This window comes from Chelonia mydas, chromosome 6, assembly GCF_015237465.2.
Source record: "Chelonia mydas isolate rCheMyd1 chromosome 6, rCheMyd1.pri.v2, whole genome shotgun sequence".
NCBI lineage: Eukaryota > Metazoa > Chordata > Testudines > Cheloniidae > Chelonia > Chelonia mydas.
The window spans coordinates 95,314,463-95,337,382 of NC_051246.2; the positions used below are offsets into that span (position 1 = coordinate 95,314,463).

General features: G+C 40.5%; 1 protein-coding gene and 1 long non-coding RNA gene across 5 annotated transcripts in view; both read right to left on the reverse strand.

Annotated features, from left to right (window-relative positions):
* The window catches only part of CEP128 (centrosomal protein 128), a 428,984-nt gene that overhangs the window by 135,913 nt on the left and 270,151 nt on the right, over positions 1 to 22,920 (reverse strand). The gene's annotated exons all lie outside the window — the stretch shown is intronic.
* Positions 692 to 16,172, reverse strand: LOC122466194. The gene is made up of 3 exons (XR_006291535.1): positions 15,928 to 16,172; positions 8,521 to 8,525; positions 692 to 747 (listed from the first exon to the last, which is right to left on the reverse strand). It is a non-coding gene; the product is annotated as an uncharacterized LOC122466194 (long non-coding RNA).

Consider the following 22,920-nt stretch of genomic DNA (forward strand, 5'->3'; position numbering starts at 1 on the left):
TGGGGAAATAGCTTTACTTTGTGTAATGACACATCCACTCCCAGTCTTTATTCAAGCCTAAGTTAATTGTATCCAGTTTGCAAATTAATTCCAATTCAGCAGTCTCTTGTTGGAGTCTGTTTCTGAAGTTTTTTTGTTGTAATATTGTGACTTTTAGGTCTGTAATCGAGTGACCAAAGAGATTGAAGTGTTCTCCAGCTGGTTTTTGAATGTTATAATTCTTGACGTCTGATTTGTAGAGACTGTCCAGTTTGACCAATGTACATGGCAGAGGGGCATTGCTGGCACATGATGGCATATATCACATTGGTAGATGTGCAGGTGAACGAGCCTCTGATAGTGTGGCCGATGTGATTAGGCCCTATGATGGTGTCCCCTGAATAGATATGTGGACACAGTTGGCAACGGGCTTTGTTGCAAGGATAGGTTCCTGGGTTAATGGTTCTGTTGTGTGGTGTGTGGTTGCTGTATTGTGTGGTGGAGTATTTGCTTCAGGTTGGGGGGCTGTCTGTAAGCAAGGACTGGCCTGTCTCCCAAGATCTGTGAGAGTGATGGGTCATCCTTCAGGATAGGTTGTAGATCCTTGATGATGCGTTGGAGAGGTTTTAGTTGGGGGCTGAAGGTGATGGTATCCGATGAAGTGAGCTGTAGCTCACAAAAGCTTATGCTCAAATAAATTTGTTAGTCTCTAAGGTGCCACAAGTACTCCTTTTCTTTTTGCAGATACATACTAACACGGCTGCTACTCTGAAACCAATAACTATGGAGTAATACAAATTGGAAAACATAATCCCAATTATACATAAAAAATGATGGGCTCTAAATTTGCTGTTACCATGCAAGAAAGAGATCTTGGCATCATCATGGATAGTTCTCTGAAAACATCTGCTCAGTGTGCAGCAACAGTCAAAAAAGCTAACAATCTTAGGAACTCTTAGGAAAGGGACAGATAATAAGACTGAAAACATCATAATAAATCCATGGTTTACCTGCATCTTGAATACTGCATGCAGTTCTGGTCATCCTATCTCAAAAAAGATATATTAGAATTGGAAAAGGTACAGAGAAGGGCAAGAAAAATGATTATAGGTATGAAACAGCTTCCATGTGAGGAGAGATTTAAAAGACTAGGACTGTTCAGCTTAGAAAAGAGATGACTGAAGGGGGATATAATAAAGATCTATTAAATCATGAATGGTATGGAGAAAGTGAATAGGGAAGTGTTATTTACCTCTTCCAAAATACAAGGATAAAGGGTCATCCAATAAAACAAATAGGCAACAGATTTAAAACAAACATAAGGAAGTACTTTTTTCACACAACACCCAGTCAACCTGTGGAACTCATTGCTAGATGTTGTGAAGGCCAAAAGAATAATTGGGTTAAAAAAAATTAGGACAGGTCTACACCTAAAACACTGTAGCTGTGCTGCTGTAGTGCTTTAGTGAAGATGCTCGTATGTCGATGGAAGAGCTTCTCCCGTCGGCACAGTTAATCCACATCTGAGAGACACGGTAGCTCTGTCGTTGGGAGAAGGCCTCCAGTCAACATAGTGATGTCTACACCCTGGTTTAGGTCAGTATAACTGTGCTGTTCAGGGGCCATTGATTTTTCTCCCCTGAGTGATGTAGCTATATCGATGTAAATTAATAGTGTAGACCTGGCCTTAGATAAGTTCTGGAGGATAGGTCTATCAATGGCTATTAGCCAAGATGGTCAGGGACACAGCTCGGTGCCCCTCAACCTCTGACTGCCAGAAGCTGGGACTGGATGACAGGGGATGGATAATTGCCCTGTTTTGTTGATTCCCTCTGAAGCATTTGGCACTGGCCACTGCTGGAAGACAGGATACTGGTCTAGATGGACTATTGGTCTGACCAAGTATGGGCATTCTTATGTTTTAATTGGTTGGGCAGTATACCTTCTTTCAAAGGAGAATATACATCCTCAATGGTATAGTCAAAAAGAAAACCAGAAGAAAAAAAATACCCAGCTGTCTTGCCAAGCAGTTCTGAATTGAAGAACATAAACCTTATCACGTCACATAGGATTGCAGATATCACATTATAATTTTGTTTCTAATTTATAGTTTTGCTACACAGACATAATACACTGAGAAGCACTAGGACATAACAGCATGAAATTCCTTGCATAAGAATAGTTTCATAGTACAAAGCAGTATGAAATACCAGAACAGTTCGGAAAGCCGTTTTTCCTTCACTCATCACAGCCATCATCTTAGAAACATCAGTGTCAGAACCTCTCTTTTTTCAAGGTTCACCTTCTCTAAACTGCTTTAGCAAATTTTACTCCAAATTAATACATAATTTTAAAACCTATGGATGAAAACTTGGACCCAACTAAAGTAAAAAGCAAGTCTCCCATTGACTGGAGTGGGGCCAGGATTTCACCCTAGCAGTTGTAGGCTATGGATTTACTACTTACAAAATGTTGTCCACAAATTTCCAGTGTAATGGCATAAACTTAAGCATCTAAAGAAAAGCAGTCTGATTTACAAAAATGCTAGCACCTGTAACTCGTGTAGAAGATAATGCAGTCTTATGTCATAGAATCAAATACTGCAGCTGGATTTAAAAGATGGACAGGATACATTTTACGACCAGAATGGACATGTGTAGCTTATGCACAGGGCTGGCTCTAGGATTTTTGCCGCCCCAAGCAAAAAAATTTTGACCGCCCCTGCTTTTTTTTGTGCCCCCAGCTCCGCCCCTTCCCAACCCCTTCCCCAAATCCCCGGCTCTGCCTCCTCCGCCAGGCGTGCCGCATTCCTCCCCCCCATTGCTTCCTGTGGCTCCCCCCACAACAACCCCCCGCCCTCGCTCACCTCCGCTCCGCCTGCTCCCCTGAACGTGCTGCCACTCCGCTTCTCCCCCGTCCCCCTCAGGCGAGGGAGAGGCAGCGCGTTCAGGGGAGTAGGTGGAGCGGAGGTGAGCGAGGGTGGGGGGGAGTGCAAGAAATAATGTGGAGTGGGGTAGAGAAACCGCTCCTTGCCCCAGCTCCCCTCCGCTCCACCACCGCCGCCTCCCCCGAGCGCGCCGCCGCTCGGCTTCTCCTCCCTCCCTCCCAGGCTTGACGCGCAAAATAGCTGTTTGGCACGCAGCAAGCCTAGGAGGTGTAGAGGAGAAACGGAGTGGCAGCAGCGCACTCAGGGGAGCAGACAGAGGCGAGCAGGGGCACATTTCTAGGGGCGGCAGGGCCGGTGCTGGAATGACGCCCCTAGAAATGTGCTACCCCAAGCACCTGCTTGTTTTGCTGGTGCCTAGAGCCGGCCCTACTTATGCATTTTAAGGTAAGGGAATGAAATCTTATACTTCAGATAATAAAGTTATTTACTCATTCTGCTGATATTTTTTTTCACTCATGTAATGAATTCCATAATTCCACAGATGCATTTACTTGGAGTGGTGTGGAGGGAAGGAGAGGAAGTACCCATCTAAATCATCAAGCCACTATTAAAGGCAGATGCTATAGTTGGGGGACTTATGATCTGATTGAGGGAGGGGGAATACTGAGCTATAAATATGATTACTGCACATAAATCTATAATACTAGTATTCATCAAGTAATTTAATACAAGGTTAGGATGGGTACTCATAATTAAAACAACCTCATTTTTCCTCTTTTAGATATAATATCTAGTCCCATTGGGTATGTCTACACCGACAGTGGCAGCCCATGATCAACAGAGTCAGGCTCATGCTACCACACTAACAGCAGCTGTGTAGACGGTGTGTGTAAGTTGTGGCTCAGGCTGGAACTTGGACTTTGAAGCCCATGCCTGTGTCTACGCTTCAGAGCCTGAGCCAGAATGCCTATGCAGCTATTTTTAGCGCAGTAGCATGAGCCTGAGCCTATTGACCTGGGCTTGGAGACTTGATGCCACGTGCTATGTTCGTGTATCCACTGATGCTTGCTGTCTCCCACCATAGCGATGTGACATCAGTCACAGACCTAGTGTTCAGCTGATGCCTGGAAGCAATCTCTAAAGCAATTAAGTTTTATTTGACTATTTACATAATAGTCTGCATTTTTGCAAAGATCTTAGCATTACTGCATACCACACAAGTTCTAAAGAATATTTTGGTGCAAACCTGTTCCATATTGAAAAGACCTGACACTTGCAAGACTGTTTTAGGCTGGCTCCAACAGCATTCTTTGATGGATGTCATGGCAGCACAGAGTGCATGCTGGTCCATCATTCAGAGACGTTAGCAAACAACATAGGACAAGTAGGCCTTTGTATGGCTTGAGAAAAATAAAGTGGATATTCAGTACATATTGGAAGGATAATCTTGTTCTTAATGTGCAGGACTGTGCATCAGGAGACTTGGATTCTATTTCCAGGTCTGCCACGTTTCCTCTGTGATCTTGGGTGAGCATTGTAATCTTTCTGTCTGAGAGCTGGGGCTAATACTTGATTTACATCACAGGACTTAAAGACTTAATTCATTAAAGTTTGTACAGTGCAGAGATCCTCTTATGAAAGTTACAAAACAAGTGACATATTTCTAAGCTTTTGACATGACATCAGATTCCTTTACCTAAGATCTCCCAAAACTCACAATAAGAAATCACTTGTTTAACATTTTCATTTGTAATAATAAAAGCCCACATAAATTGACAGTGCCTTCTTTGATTACTCTTACAGTATCAAGTGCTTCATCATCTATTGTAATAAAGCAAAAAGGGGAGTTTGACAAAAAATGCACCATATGAATACCTATACAATTTGTAATATATGTTTCTGTCACATGTAATGTAGGCTAGAGGCAGCCTGAGTTATAAAAGTGGGTCACAGCTGGACCCAAGATTAAAAAAAACAAACCAGATCTCTAATGAGGTGCTAAACTATAATACCACCCTCTGAGAATGCATCATTGCCAATGTCCATTCCAGTGAAGTGTAAAAGGATGAGCAAATGTTAAAACATTTCCTCTGACACATTCATCTATCAAAGCATCTTGGAAGGTGTGGAAGTCAGCTGGTGTGTGATCATATGCACTCAGAGTGCATCAGAAAATTAAATGCTTTCAGCTAGTTTCATATACATTCCACTGAAGTTTGCAGAAGTAACAATTCGATATTGAATGTAGTGTGTGTGTATGGGTGTAACAGAGAATTTCTTTGTACAATATGCTCAGTTAAAGGCTTTAGTCTGCATTCTTGTACTATCTCTGTTATACACTTTTTCCTTCCTGAGCTATTTTAGCCTTTATTATTTCTTTTATCAGGAAAGGTCATAATGAGTCAGTGGCATACACATTTGTCCAGCCCAGAGCCACTTTGGCAACATGCCCATAGCCAAAGGGCTGTGCTGAATTTGCATGCACTGAATTTGATTAAAATGTAGAATGTGTAGCGCTCAGTTCTCTCCAGTTAGATTTAGGAAAGATTGTAGATAAACCTAAGACTGAAATTTGCAACACTGTAGTTTTCATGGTATGAAATTGTATAGTACCTGGTATATTCACAGTGGTACAGTAAACACATTTTAACTGGACATACCTGAAACGTCAACAGCAGCTGTCAATTGATTAGTAAGAGCTAAGGGATGTCTGGTTACATAAGAAATATCCCTATAGCAGTTGACAGATTAAAGTAGTACAAAATAGGAAGGGCACAAGATATCCATTCATCACCTGAATCATTGTTTGAGTTAATTTTTTTATTCCAAGGCCATCAGTTAATGTTCAGTCACCACGTTGATGGCAGTGGTCATGTCAAAGCTCTTAGCAGGGAAGAATGCGTGAAGGTTGCCATTGTCCTGTTATGCTCACAAATCATAAATTTCATGTACATCTAATGAAACAGGCCAGCAGGCTTCACCTGCTGAATAATGAGCTCCCACAGGGATTTGACTTGGCACCTTTACTATTTAATATTTATAACAGTGACATGCCATTGACCTAGCCATGGAAATCTGGATAAGTGGATGATCTTACGCTCAACATCCAAGCAACCAATTTCACCCAGGTGGAATGCATCCCAACAGAAGAGCTGAAAAAACTAGAGGAGTACTACTGGTTATGTCAACTCCAATCACACCCTCAAAAAATAGCTGTTTCCGCATGTCTCCTGAGCAACCAACATGTAAAAAAGTACCTATATGTCACCTTCTGCAACACGAAACTCAGGCAAAAGGATTTCTTGCAGTGATCCTAGAACACAGCGTCACATGTTGCCAACATCCCACAAAGACTGCTGCTAAGATAAAGGCTAAGAACAATATATTCCACAAACTACCCAGGACCAGTTGGGGAGCAGATGCTCAATCCTGGAAGACAGCTATTTTGGCCCTCATCTTCCCAGCACCTGAATATTATGCGTCAGTATAGCATACATATGATATTTGTTGACGTGCAATTGAACACCACAGTCTAAGAAGAGCTGAAGTCAACAGAGACAGCCTGGCTCTAGAATGCTGGTCTTTATATTTACTGAAATATATTCCCTCCCTTCTTATTTAGAAAATTAGACCCAAATACTTCTGTTCATAGAATCATAGAATATCAGGGTTGGAAGGGATCTCAGGAGGTCATCTAGTCCAATCCCCTGCTCAAAGCAGGACCAATCCCCAATCAAATCATCCCAGCCAGGGCTTTGTCAAGCCTGACCTTAAAAACTTCTAAGGAAGGAGATTCTACCACCTCCCTAGGTAACACATTCCAGTGTTTCACCACCCTCCTAGTGAAAAAGTTTTTCCTAATATCCAACCTAAACCTCCCCCACTGCAACTTGAGACCATTACTGCTTGTCCTGTCCTCTTCTACCACTGAGAATAGTCTAGAACCATCCTCTCTGGAACCACCTCTCAGGTAGTTGAAAGCAGCTATGAAATCCCCCCTCATTCTTCTCTTCTGCAGACTAAACAATCCCAGTTCCCTCAGTTCACCCCTTGTCCACAGGGCTTTGTTGCCCAAATGGAAGAGGAATTGGAGCAGTTCACCTGTGTGGAGAAGGCATGCAGGCTGCACAGAGCTAAAGCAGAAGGAGCACAACCCCTACTGGTTATGAAGCTGTGTTTTGCACAACTCCACTTCTAGGAAGGTATTTGTGGAGGTAATGGAGTGCAGGGCTGTCACTCATGGATCACAGCTGCCACAAGAGGGAGCAGCATCCATGTAGAGCAGTGGTTCCCAAACTGGGGTTAGCAAAATGTTACAGGGGGTTCTCGGGAAAAAATTCCTTAATGGCAGACAGAGCTGTCCCTAGGGACCCTGGGCAGTACAGGGCCAGCAGCCCGTAGCCCCTGGACTTCCAAGAGCTAAGCAGATCAAAGCATATCTATCACACTGAGGAGATTTAAACTTCAAGACTTCTTATAAGAAATGGAAAGGGAGGTGGATTTTTTTTGCTGTTTTTAAAATTAAATAGGCAGCTAGTATTGTTTTTAAAATTATTAGGAAGAAGAAATTTAAGCTTTGTTGTAACATGCGATGTTTGCCTGGACTGCTCAAGACCTGAATGCTTATGTAGTAGGAACTCTTTGAGTTGGCTTCTTAAATACCTTCATGCTGTTTCACATCTGATACTCCTTGATGAAACATAGAAGCCTGGTCTTATAACAGGCTTATCCAAAGTGATACAAACTATGAAAGTGAGATCCTGGAAGAGTGTTGCCGTTTTCATAATGTAATAAAAATACTGTAATTATAAATAACAATTAAAAATAAATAGTGTGTAATAAGCATGTCATAAAAACAAATTGTATATTTCCAAGATCACTGCTTTTATAATTTATACTCAGATAAAGAGAAAATCCCTAGAAATAATCATTTTTAGGAGGGGGTTCACGAGACTTGACATTTTAGTGAAAGGGGTTCACAGGTTGTTAAAGTTTGGTAACCACTGATGTAGAGGTTTTCTAGCCTGTGGGGTGGGGTGGGGTGGGGGGAAAGAGTCAGTGGATTCCATTCAACCCAGATCCCTGAACTCTCTGTACACCTCCATTTCATCAGCTATCCCTCGATACAAGGCTGATGTCTGCTGGGGGAAAAGTCATTGGTGAGACTTATGATGGCTAAGGAGTCCAATTCGTAATTTAGGTTTTTCCATATATGTGACAGGTGGTTGCTTGGAAAGAGCACAACTACTGGCCAGGATGCTGTACCCTTTCTTTCCCCCTCTGCCATTTCTCAGCCTCTTGAGTAGGGTGATTCTCTTCAAAATGGGCTAAGGCTTGTTGTATGATGCAATGCCATTACAGTCTATTGCCAGCCCGCTCTTCCCAATTCATGAGGTCAATGCCTCCCTTCTTAAGGTATACTTTCAGGGTATCCTTGTAGCATTTCCTCTGTATAAGGATACCCTGAAAATATATCTTAAGAAGGAAGGCATTGACCTCTATTTACTAGTTGTGCAAATGATTTATTTCAAAATTTACCTGCCCTATACATAGTGCCCTAAACACATCTATACCTGGATTCAGTATGGAAACTGGAAACCAAGGCTACTTTTGCTTTTAAAAAATGGTAAACATAGTTTTTTGTTCTTCATGACCAAACCTGCAAGACAACAATATTCTATGTTGCTGATTTTCTCTTATCTGCAGTTAACATGAAAGGGCAGATTTTCATTCATTTTAGATTGGCCCAAGTCACGAAGACACTGACAGAAATTCCCTGTTCTCAGCTGCCCTCATCTCAGCCTAAAATTGAAATTTTCTTAAGAATTAAAAGAACCAAATTAGGTTCTCTAGTCTAAAGAGCAAGTTCATCAAGTTGGACTAGATCAAAACCTAAATGTTTAGTGCCAAATTTTCATAAGCAACATTTAATTTGAGGTCCCTCAATTTTTGGATGCCAAGGGACTTATCAAAGGTGCATGGTAATCCTGAAAAAAATCAGACTCTAGCTGTTTTAAGTTAGGCACCCAAGCCTGAGATGCCAAAAATTGGAAACTACTTTGGAAAATGCTGGCGTGTTTTTACCTATCTATTAGCCAAGAACAGATCGAAATAGAAAAATAATGAATGCTCCTTGTTTATCTATGAAACAAGAAATCTATTTCTATAATTTTGTTATAGTAGTAGCTAATGGAAATCATTTTTGCTATAATTCAAGCAAGGCATGTTTAAAAGCATAAATTTTCATGACACATCCATTCTAAAAAAAAAAGATTGTACCTATATTCCAATGGATATCAGCAACAGTGCAGCTTATAACAAGTTTTCATGAGATAAGAGTAAAAATGATTGTATCCTGTCTGCCATGCACTATTATTTATACCATTGCTTAGCAGCAGCAAAGCAGCAACACTGTCAGCCATTGCTAGAACACAAGTAAAAATGTTCCTATGGCAGACAAAGCCTCAGTACATGAAGTTTAAACAAATAACTCCTCATACTGCTTGAAAATAAACACAAAGTTTACGTGAGGGTGGGGGAAAGAGAAGCCAGCAGCCTCTTTCATTAAGAGTCTAACTGGCCACTGGTGTTTTCTGCTATGTATATGATTCATAGTAACATGAAAGAACTTGTAACCAAGAAGGAAAACTAGTGAATTAACATTAAGTAGGATAATTAAATATACCAAGGACTGTTTTCAAAGCTATACTTCTGAAATAGCCTACATTTTAAGTAGAAAGTCTAGTTAAGCATCCTATTTTGTGAATCTGCACATAGTATAATTTTTAGAACGCTCTCTTCCAAATGGAGCTAAATTTCCTTTCCAGATGATTTAAATCCTCCAAGCACAAGGAAAAAGAAATTAAAACTTAATTTGTTTTAATTCACCTAGTATAAGTTTAAAAAGGTAATTTGTCATTCTGGTTTAGAAAATGATGATGATATTGCTTATGGGCATGGCTGTTATATAAGAATTTCGGTATGGCTTATATAAAATGACATGACAGGAAATTGAATGCTACATTCTGTCATAAGTTTTCTGTCTTAATATCATAGTGTTTTGTTTTGTCTGCATGCTTTATTGCCCTATCCATATTTATACTTCGGCAAATTTCCTCTTGGCTACATAATGGCAGCTGTTTATCTCTACTCCCAAGATATACAAAGCTCATCCTGGGCTCAGCAGCAAGGGCTGCTTCTAGGAGACTTGTTATCAGCTGGCCTTTGTTTTGGCACCAAAAAACACACTTCAGTAACCAATGCAGTTTATCTGGAGGAGAAGAGCTTCATAACTGGGCTTGTTGAAGAAGATTGTCATTTGGGGGATACAGGAGGCTTTTCCAGTTAGGGGCATTTCATACTTTTGGATGAATAACTTCTCTGGAGCTCAGCAGTTAATTGGGCTGCCAATCACTGCAAAGTAATCCATTTGCAACACACTCAGCCTAGAGTGTAAACAGCTGGACTGGGACATTTGTTGCTGAGAAGTTGGAAGGTTCTGGGCCCACACATAAATCATTCCATGAGAAGGAGGGTCACACCAGACAAGGAAAGAAAGTAATGCAATAGGTTGTGTGCTCTGAGAAAGTACTTAAGGAACAAAGAACCCAAAAGCATAGGGCTCTGTGGGGCTGTCCACTTGATAAATGCCTAGGGCCAGACCTGGTTTCTAGTTCCCTTCCTTTAAGAGTCTATTTTTATTGTTTCCTTGGAAAGGAGTCAACATTTAAAAATAAATTAAATGTTAGCCACTTAGCACAAACAAGGCTTGTAGGAACCAACCGTTCCAAGAGGGTTGATTGCATTGGCTTGAAAACAGAAGTGGTCAGTATGCCACATCCATATAGTAGCACTGCTGCTGCCCATTTTCTAGTTGTTCCATAATGTTAAAGAAAGGACTTTAGTTTCCTGGGGATGATACTCTGGTATCTTTCACCAGAGCAAAATATAGTTTGAAAGGAGTAAAATAAGTAATTTCTTATCTGGGGCTGTTCCAGAATTTAATCAGCTGATTTTTATATCAGGTGTCAAACATGATTTCTTTCTACCACCACCCTACAGCCAGTGCTGAAAACAGTTGTTCTGTTGCCACAGATAGGCTAGGTTTTGTTCCACATCTGTTGTAAGAAGCCATGGTTGATCCTTATTAGGGTCAACCACACTGTTAAAAAGATTGAACTTGGCTCACTGTAAATACTAGCAAGAAAAACATTCCCCACAGCACTTGGGGAATGGCTTCAAGCTGGAAGTTGTGTTGGAAACCCCATGTTCAGTGCTACAGATAGGTTCATACGTTAAAGTGAACACAGGTTCATGAGTTAAAGGGACACCATCAGGTTAAAATTAATACATAGGCAAGAAAATGGATGATTTTTAATGTAAGGTTAATATTCAAATGTTGGATAAATAAAACAAATAATTTGGAGATTAATTTATTTGTCATCATTTAGGGGATTTGTTTCCATGTTGCATTTTATCCATCTTGGATAATGAAAACTGACCAAACAGTTTCATCCTCGATTCTAGTCTATTTTGTTTTCAAGCATTTGCAGAACGCTATAATGTTTGGGTTGTAAACATTCACCTGAGGAGTTTGCTTATTTCCCCTAGTCATCTTCTCCCCATCATACACATGTAAGTGTGGTACACACACACACACACCCCCCATAGGCAGAGAAGGTAATGACACCTACAGCTGAAGTTGCCCAACACTTTATTATAAGCAACTGAAAACAGGGTATTATGAAACTTTTCCAAGCGACCTGTTTCGGCTGAAATTTTTCATGCCAAGCGTCTCCCTCTAGCTGATTTTTGGGGGGATGTTTCAGCTAAAATGGTACAGCTACTTCTGAGAACAAGATTAGGGAAAAATGCATTGTTTTGCCTGTGTAAAAGAAAGTCTTGCAACTGTCTCATTAAGCATCTCTATTGACCGCACACTTTAGAGTATGGACTTGAAATATTGCAAGGGGGCACCCTGATATTATAAGAGTGCCTTTTGCTTTACCAGTGAAAAACTGCCCAATTTTGGCCAAGTTCTGAGCCTCTTAAAAACAAAACAAAACAAACCCCAACAACTCAGTTTGTACGTACTCAGTACAGACTTGCAGAGTTGAACAGCTAAATATTCAGAAAATTCCATCTACACTGAACATGCTCCATTCCTTCACAACTCCTATGTGCTGACTGAACTTCATATGAACCATTTGCATAGAATAAAAGCATGCTCCAGCCCAAGGCTACAAGAACGAAGCTGGACTTTCCCAGTAATGGCTGCTCTAGATTGTGGGGGAAACAACACAGACACAGGAACTCAGAGCTGGGAGACACTCTCTCCTCTGCTCTCAGTGCTGCCCTGGTGGTGCTCAGGCAGTGAGAAGAAGGGGAAGGAGGAATGTGCCTAACTCAAATGCAGAGTGGTGAGAAACAGGTCAGGGAGGGAAAAGAGACGCAGGGTGGGGATAGAAGCCTAGAGAAGCTAGGGCCGGAAATGGGAGAGGGGAACACTCCCCTACAGAATCTGAAATTGAACTAAGGATTCTTGAGTCAACATTACTTTGCTGTGCAGCAAGAAGCTGTGAAATCCACTGGCAAAGTGTCTCCCCATTCCTCTTTAGTAGCATATTCACATAGAAGATTTCTACTCTGTTACCTCAAGTAGTAGAGCAACAGTTCTCAAACTTCATTGCCCCGAGATCCCCTTTTGACAACAAAAATTACTACATGACCCCTGGATGGGGGACCAAAGCCTGAGCCTGCCTGAGCCCCATTGCCTCAGGCCGGGGAGAGGGGAGCCAAAGCCCGAGTTCCACTGCCCCGGGCAGGAGGGCCAAAGCCAAAGCCCAAGGGCTTCAGCCCCGGGCAGGCGGCCTCTAATGTGAGCCCCGCTGCCCAGGGCTGAAACTGAAGCTTAAGCCCCCCACCACCCCGAGCTAAAGCCCTCAGGCTTTGGCCTTCAAGCCCCCAGCAAGTGTAAAACCAGCCTTGGCGACCTCATTAAAATGGGATCATGACCAACTTTGGGGTCTCGACCCACAGTTTGAGAACTGATGCAGTAGAGGATTGTGCTGTGGATCTAAAGATCCCAGTTCTGCTGATGAGCCAAGTTAGGAGTCATTATGGCTCTATATGATGGAATTTTTTTCAGTTTTTTCGTTTTTTAAAAGACATAGGAAATTACATCCAAATAACTATGTTAAAAGAATGTTGAGGTTGCAAAATCAAATGCTCAGAAGTTTGGAAATGCCAGAAGTATGCATGGTCAGCCTTAATTTGGCATCTTTGTGCCTATGCATTTTGACACAGTCTTTAATTACATGATCACATACTGTTTTCTCCACAGGACTCCACCTTGTTCAGTGCACAGGAATGAATCAGAGTTGTGCACTGAAGGAGGCTGTCTGTAGGACTCCTGTCTCAATTACTGCAGAAGTTGAAAGGAGTGTGGAAAATAAGACAAGGAAATGCAGGAAGTGAAAGGATGGTCTCCTGTTTAAGCCAGTTGAATATCACCCTGGAAAATGGTATTCTATCCCTGCCTCTGCCACAGAGTTTCTATGTGATCTTGCACAAGTCATAGAAGCAAAAAATTTCACACATAGCCACTGTATTTTCCTCATTTTGGGGGTACTTAACTTGAGACACCTGGTGTCTGAAGAGCTCCTCCAGGTCAATTGCTGCTCTGCTGTGAACATATAGGGTGCTATAAAAATACTAAGTATTTTGAAAAATCAGATCACATACATCTCAAATTGGGCACCCAAAATTAGTGGATACTTAACAATTGTGGGTTTAATCTCTGTGCCACAGTTCCTTAGTTGAAAAATAAGGATAATACTACTTCAATTAACAGTGATGTTGTGAAGATAAATTCTTTAATGTTTGTAAAGAACTATGGTACTACAATGACAGCCCAATGGAAAGGTCCAAGAAGAAATAAATGGTACTTAATTCTGTGCAGGGTTTCAATAACAAGTAGTAAATAATGCCTGAAGCCACATGCTGAATGATGAGGATAAAAGAAATACTGAATAGTGAACACCATCCATCCCGTCACTGAAGGAAGCAAAGGTCCTATGGAAAATGTAGTATGTGATTATGAAGATAGTATCATAACGCATACATACAAGTTGGCCAAATTACATACAAATTATCCCAAAACACCCAAACCAACAGTTTTGCAACTGCAGTGAGAAAGAATAAAGAACTATTTCTGAACTATAGTCTTTTCTTTTGTTCCCCTTCTTTTCTCTCAAGGTCCTTGTTTTCTTCTTTATATTCCCCTCCCCAAACGGCACTCTAGGTCTAGCCACATAGATAGAAGCCACCGCTAATAGAAGTTTCCCCATAATTGTTAGCTAGCCATTAACCACCAGTGCTTAGGAACTGACATACCAAATCAGACTAGAGGGAGTGCAGTATCCTATCTCCAAACTGTGGTCAGCATCCACATGCTTTGGGGAAAAAATGCAAGAAACCAAAGTGGGCAATTATGAAAAACTATCATAATACAGGTTTCTTGTGAACTGCCTCAGACAGAGGTTGGCTTGTGTTCTCAAATATTAAGGTGTGCGGTGATTGGCAGCCCAATTAACTTAACCAGATTTTTTTTCTAATCTTGTGGAACAACCACAACATAACAGTCCAAGTAAAATATACAGAATATCATATACAAACCAGATTTACAATACTAAACTTAGTAGTAAGGAAAGATTCCCTCCTAGCACAAAAGAAAAAAGAAAGATTAAAAAAAAAGAATTATATCAAACATTAAAGTTAAATAATGTGATGAATGCACAAGGCAATTAAACATTAGCTAACCTTGTTATTCTGCAAATGTATCAACAGCTTTAATAAGTGATGGAAATGTATTTTTTCATTGAAAGGAACAATACCAATATCACAACCTTTTCACTAGAAACTGCATTATAAGCAACAGCAAACAGATAGGCATTAGTGGCACTTGGTTTATTATAGTAAAATGTATAGTCATTCTAAGTAATAGTAACACATATTTCCAAAGTTGGATGTGTAATTATATGACAAATCAGCACCCCAGTATCTCCCAATTACAGCAATGCACTCAGACTACCATATGTGCTGTATCAGGTTGTCTCAGAGGTCTTGACTGAAGTACAATTACCTCGACATAGCCAGAATAGAGTCCCTTTTAATTGCAACGTTCCCAAGCCACACAGCATATGATAAAGACTGTGTTTACTGAGTGCATATCAGGGATCACAGATTCAAACTTTGTGGCAAATTCTGGTCAATAGCTGATTAGGCAGCCACTAGATATAAAGATTATCATCAAGAATATGTAATCTTTAACTTCTTAGTTATATTATAATCCTATCCAAATTCCCTACTCTCAAATGAGAAAGTGTACTTTTTGCCTTAAGGACACGAAGGTTTCTTGGAACTGGATCAGCTCTATTGCACATCATAAACAATTATTTTTAAAATCCTAATAATATATTATTAGATAATATATTTGATGTTGTAAAGTCCACACTCTGCTTGTACACACAGGTGAAGACTAATTGGCTGGGCTGCATATGAAGAAACTTTTGCATGAAAGATGCTATACAAAAATGTGTCCTACTGCACATTGCAGAGGAATTTCTGCATTTCAGAAATTTTTGTATAGGAGAGATTTTGCAGCTCCAGCATCACAGTACCACCAGCCTCTTCCTCTTGTGCTGTTGTATGTAATCCATTTTCTGTTTATTACAGACATTTTATAGGTCTGATAATATAATTCTAGTTCCTAAGATGCAAGCAGGAACTGACAGACACATAACCAGAGGAACTATGTTGCCTTCAGTGTGAAACAGGGTAATAAAGGATTTTTGATACAAATGTAATAGAGGATACATGGGGAGATTCACATCCAAGACCAACTCGGCAGTTTACATATTCACAACATAAAATTGGCTTTGCTATTCACAGGCATTAGCATTTCTATGATAAGAGTTATCAGAGCCTTGAAGTATCCTAAGTTTTTTTTAATAAATCTGCTATTGCCACTATCCAAACAATATATAATTTTGCACATTCACAGACATCTAGTTAACGTTTCCAGACAAAACTGGTGGAAGAATACTACCTTTTTCCTTTCAGAGACCACTGAAGGGAAAAACAAGTGTGCTCCATAGGAAATGGCCCATTCTAATGTTGTAGCAGTGTCAGTCCCATGATATTAGAGAGACAAGGTGGGTGACATATCTTTTATTGGACCAACTTCTGTTGGTGAGAGAGACAAGCTTTCAAGCTATACAGAGCTCTTCTTCAGGTCAGGGCAAGGTATTCTGAGTGTCATAGCTAAATACAAGATCAAACACATAGTTTAGCATAAGTAGTTAGCACATATTATAAGGAACCATTCAAAGTGAAGTGACCCGTTAACATCCCGGTAGTCATAAAATAAAAAGGAGGGTTAGTAGGTTACAGATTATTGTAATAAGCCATAAGTCTAGTGTCCTTATTAAGACCATAAATTTTAGTGTCAAGCAAAGTTATGAATTTAAGCTTCCAGGCTTGTCTTTTGAAAGTATTATGCAGGTTTCCTTTGAGGATCAGTGCACAAAATGCCCAACAACAACTATGTGGGTGAAACCAGACTATCACTATGCTCTCAAATGAACTCACACAGGAAAATGATAAAAGACAAAACCACCACATCACCTGTAGGTGAACACTTTTCACAAACGGTCACTTTATATCTGACCTATCAGTTCTCATCCTCAAAGGAAACCTGCATAACTATGAGTAAGAGTTACAGTATCAGGCCTTAAAACTGACACTATGATGATTTATCACTGAGATTCCCCCTTCTACAATCAGCAGGATTGGACAATTCATATAGATTAAACATTTGTATTAGAGTAGTATCTAAAAGCCCAAATAAGTATCATAGTCCTATTATAACAACAAAGAGTCCAGTGGCACCTCAAAGACTAACAGATTTATTTGAGCATAAGCTTTCATGGGTAAAAACCTCACTTCTTCAGATGCATGGAGTGAAAGTTACAGATGCAGACATAAATATACTGACACATGAAGAGAAGGGAGTTACCTCACAAGTGGAGAACCAGTGTTGACCGGGACAATTCTATCAGGGTGGATGTAGTCCACTCCCAACAATAGATGAGGAGGTGTCAATTTAAACACACAGGATACCAAGTCTCTACTCTAAGGAGCTTACAGTCTAAGAAGAGCTACTTGTATCTTCCATTTAGAACACTCAATAGGCATCCCAGAAGCTTGCTATTTTCCAACTGGTTTTATATTTTGCTTCTTTGGCTTCTATCTCCTTACTGCCAAAAACCAAATAAGTTCTGTACCCAGAAAGATAATGGAGCAAATAATTAAGCAATCAATTTGCAAATATCTAGAAAAGGTGATAAGTAACAGTCAGCATGGATTTGTCAAGAATAAATCATGTCAAACCAATCTTTTAGCTTTCTTTGACAGGGTAACAAGCCTTGAGAATGGGGGGAAGCAGTAGATGTGGTATATCTTGACTTTAGTAAAGCTTTTGATACTGTCTCGCATGACCTTCTCATAAACAAACTAGGGAAATGCAACCTAGATAGAGCTACTATAAGGTGGGTACAAAACAGGTTGGAAAACCGTTCTCAGAGAGTAGTTATCAGTGGTTCACAGTCATGCTGGAAGGGCATAATGAATGGGGTCTCGCAGGGATCGATTCTGGGTCCATTTCTGTTCAATATCTAGATCAGTAATTTAGATAATGGCATAGAGAGCACACTTATGAAGTTTGCGGACGATACCAAGCTGGGAGGGGTTGCAAGTGCTTTGGAGGATAGGATTAAAATTCAAAATGATCTGGACAAACTGGAGAAATGGTCTGAAGTAAACAGGATGAAAGTCAATAAGGACAAATGCAAAGTACCCCATTTAGGAAGGAATAATCAGTTTCACACATACAAAATGGGAAATGACTGCCTAGGAACGAGTACTGCGGAAAGGGATCTGGGGGCTCATAATGGACCACAAGCTAAATATGAGTCAACAGTGTAACATTGTTGCAAAAAAAGCAGACATCATTCTGGGATGTACTGGCAGGACTGTTTTAAGCAAGACACGAGAAGTAATTATTTTGCTCTACCCAGCGCTGATTAGGCGTCAACTGGAGTATTGTGTCCAGTTCTGGGCACCACATTTCAGGAAGGATATGGACAAATTGGAGAAAGTCCAGAGAAGAGTGACAAAAATGATTAAAGGTTCAGAAAACATGACCTATAAGGGAAGATTGAAAAAATTGGGCTTGTTTAGTCCGGAAAAGAGAAGACTGAGAGGGGACATGATAACAGTTTTCAAGAACATAGAAGGTTGTTACAAGGAGGAGGGAGAAAAATTGTTCTGCTTAACCTCTGAGGATAGGACAAGAAGCAATGGACTTAAATTGCAACAAGGGAGGTTTAGGTTGGACAGTAGGAAAAACTTCCTAACTGTCAGGGTGGTTAAACACTGAAATAAATTGCCCAGGGAGGTTGTGGAATCTGCATCACTGGAGATTTTTAAGAGCAGGTTAGACAAACACCTGTCAGGGATGGTCTAGATCAGTGATTCTCAACATATTACACATTGTGGGCCACATATGCGGCCCACAATGTGTAACATGGGCCACAGGGGCCGGGCAGTGGCAGCCCAGACCCCGACCCTGTAACCCCAGACGCTTGCTGCATGGGCCGCTGCCGCCCACCCGGGAGCCGGCTGACTGCCCGCCCCGGTCCCCCTCTGTGCAGATGCCCCAGATCTCAGAGCCCGTGGGACTCCTGCCACACAGGGCGGTCCGGCTGCCTGGCCCGGTCCCCAGCCATGCAGCTGCCCTGGCCTCCGGCACTTGCAGGGCCAGGTGGCTGCCCTGGACCCCAGAACTTGTGAACCCCCAGGGTCAACAGGGAGCCCTGGGCCCCCAACCCTGCAGGTCCCATCGGGAGCCCAATTCCTTGAACTAGGCAGCGGGGCAGCCCAGACCCCTCCCCCCGGGCAGTTGGGAACCTGGGACTCCGGGCACACCTGGGGCCTTTAGCACACAGCTGAGATGGGCCACAGCTGTATGCTAATTGGGCCTCATGTGGCCCACGGGTTGAAAACCGCTGGTCTACATAATACTTAGTCCTACCGTGAGTGCAGGGGACTGGACTAGATGACCTCTCATAGGTTCCAGTCCTATGATTCTATGATTACAATATATGAAGACTCCCTTTTCCAGGACCAGCCTATATGTTTTAATCTGCAAGCTTTGGGGATAAAAGGAAAATTCCTCACCCTCAGATGTGGAGAATTTTGAAAAGAAAGAAACCTACAAATTATAAAGGGGGGCTGTGTGGGCCGCTAATGTATTGTGATTTGCAGACATCCACTAGATTTGCATTATGGGACAGGACAGCTAATATCAGATCAAAGACAGAAGATCAGTGGAAGGAGATGGTCACATTTTATTGCATGGAGCGGAACAAGCAAGTGGGTAAACAGGACAATTAATCACAGTTATGGAACAAGGATCTTACTTCCCTGTATGGTTTATGGAAATACTGTACTCTATACAGTACATTTGTATTTGTGTGACCCACAGTAACATATCAGGAAAACTATTTCCCAGCTTAGTAAAAGCTAACAAAACGAGCATATAAAAAAAACATTGCCATGGGTATTGAACACTAAGCAGGACTCTGGTACTAATTACCCAAAAGATCGCTGAGAGTCTGACACCCTATTTCATCAGCAAGAGAATTATAGGCAGCCAAACTGGTGAATCAGCCAATTTGAGAGCTTTTCTGTTCCTAAAACAGTTCTAATTGGGAATTTTTTTCAACTCTGTAATGGGAACTTACAGGGTAGGTATACAGCAAACCTGAGAAATGAGGTCTTGCACCTCACTACCTTTCTTTCAGCAAACAAGGAAATAACCAGAGTGAAAAGTTGATTTTGCTTTATATACTTGTCTTCTGGCTGTTCTCCAAAAGACCATATCCCTTTGCATGCATTCTGTAATTTAATTCCAGTACTTGTATCTGGCGTAACTTCATGTAATTATGACATGGTGATGCTGGTGCCTGCACGCTTATTTCATAAAGGATCTTATTTAACATTTGGAAGAAATTTTTTTTCTGTGTGAACAACTACCAATTAACAATCAAGATACCTAACCTAAATATCAAAGACAGCCATTTAGCAGACGTTACCTTTGAAATTGCAGAAGTTATGTTTATACAATGGAGTCAAAGCTACCTAAATACTGTTTCTTTTCCAATGCTGCCTTTTACGCTTAGAATAATCTTCCAATCCCAGTGCAACAAATACCCACTCATCCACATTCAACGTTGTAAAGGCTCACTCAGTTCTACCACACAAACCACAAACTCTAATCCTCTTCAGTTATTAAAATACATATTTTCACCTGTGTTCTGAATCAGCTCACCTACTGTTTTATCTTGTCTTGTTTATGTCTGTCTTAATGACTGTAAAGTCATCAAGGTAGGGGCTGTCTTTATCTGTATCTTGTATACCTGCTAACTATGGTAAATTCAGATTGAAGGTTAATGGAATTTGACCCACGGTTACAACACTGGGCTAGATTCTGGACTTACTGAGGCTTGTTTGCACTGCTCTGGCAGTGCAAGGTAGACTTAAAACCAATTTAACTGGCTTCCCAAGCAATGCTCAGGAGGCATAGAGCAAGCATAGTCTCTTTTTATTGTCCCCACAATATGAGATGTGGCTGGGAAAGGGGTAGTGGCTAGGGAGCTACAACTTCCATCCAATCCCCAACTGCCACACAACTCATGGAGGGATAGGGGAGGAAGAAAGAGGTCATAGGCAGCCAATAATAAGACAAAAGAGTCCTGAGACTGTTTTGTTTTGTGTCAGGGACCGTATAATTGGTCCCAATACCAGTGTGATTTACCAGCACCCTACTTTGGCTTACCAGCTCCCCGGCTCTTTCCCTCCAGAACTATGATACATGCAACATAACTGGTCCCCAGGACCTGGCCCAATATTCTAATGCTATTCAATTATATCAGTCATATAATATATAAATTACATTACTGAAGGACGGCAAATTACCACTTCAAGTGATTAACAAACAGCAATTTAGATCTCTTTGGATAAACTCACCAAGAAGTTAAATTAATGATTGATTTTTAATTTTAATAAAGAAAAGTTAATTGCAAAAATTTGTGCAAACTGGATGTGGGAACAAAAATGAGTTATATAATCAAACAAATTAAGCTACACTTACTTTGTAATCTATGATTTAAGGCAATAAGTTATTGTATTTTGGGGACACTCCAAGCTCTATTTACTCTAACTCCTGTTCTTTAGCTCTCAAACTGAATACCATAATGACACCTATACACTGAGGACAGGACTATCAAACAAAAAATTGGAGAGTACTCAATGTTGCTGAATGATCTGCAAACTAACACTGATTCTCATTTTTAAGAAGTAATATTGTATGTTACTGGAATTCACTACTCTGAAAAAATAATCTGATTAAATCTAATAAAATTAATCTGTTACCTTCAACAAAACTACTGAGATATTTTACATGGTAATACCATTTACATAAGTTAGGAGTCAAGGTGCTGAAGTCTACATCAGCAATAAAAGTTTCAGCTGTAGTGCATAGTAAGCATATAAAATACTAAAATGGATTTGTTTTAAGCACAACTAAATCAACCAAGAATAAATTTTAAGTTTTAGAGTCTCATCTTCCTTCAGTTAGATCTCCTATCATGCCATGAGAGTGCTTTTTCTCTCCCTCTTTCATATATGGCAAAGAGAGATGGAACGTTTTGATTCCTGACTCAGAATATTTGTTCCAAGAAATGTTAAAGATTCCAAGTAAGTTCTTGGTAAATTCTTATTTTTTCTCCTTTCCTAGCAGCATGAATTCCATTGTAATCTACGCTGCAATGTCATGAGCAGGGAGTCTGTCTGTGTATATGTAGTTGTGAAAGAATAAAGAATACATTTTCAACTTGTCTTCAACACTTAAGGGGGATTTTCCTGTAATAAGTTACTCATATTCCACTCTTAGTTAAGAAGCTACTTTTTAAAAATACATACCATAGTCTCTTTAGTGCTCCTGAAAATTAACCAACAGGTAGCAAAACACTATGCAAACTGAGCACTACAAGTTTGTCTCACAGACAAAATTTACAGGGTGTCGGGAAAAAGTTAGTTAAACTTCCCTTACCCCCCACTCTCGCCCTTACGGTTCACTTTAAGTTTTGGGTTCAGGCTCTTGAAAATTTCCATTTCTTCTGATATGAAGATAAATGGGTAACAAGGATAGATCCAGATCTTTGAACCAATGATAAACCACAATTCTCAGTGACATGGACTAAAAATATGGGAACCACAAAAGGATGAATAAAAAAATAAATAAGAATTTTTTTTTTTAAGAGTAAGACTACTCCTTCATCTTGGATACTAATCTATACAACTGCCTTTGTCCACATCCAGGCAGAAAGTGTTTAAACCTACTGTTGCACTTGTAATCCACTCAGAAACTGCAGCAGGTTCTGAGTGGAGTAGGTGACCTTCTAGACAGGCCAATAGGTCAAACACTTTAAAAGCACCATTATCTGCACTGGCTTTGAAGGTTCTAATATTTATCTATACAAAGTCCTAAATGGGCTAAGATCTGACTACTGCAAAGATATCTTCTCAATCAACAGGCTGCTGCTGTAATCAATAAGGCATACTTTTGTTGATTGTCTCCAGCATGGAACTTATAGGGAGAGGATAGTTTTTGTGGAGGGCTGTGGAATTTGTTGCTTCTGAAGATCCTCCTCAGTCACTGTCATCCCTCCCCTAGGGCACAATGCAAGACTCAGATTTGTTCTGGCCTTCTGAAATTCTATAGTTGACTACCCATAGTATTATCAACTTGAGATTGCCTTATCACAATATGGAGACAAAAGTTGTGTTTCACAATCACCTTTTGTGAGGAATTGTATTTCTGAATTATGTAATGGGAGCCTAATTACTATGTTGAGTAACCCACTATAAAT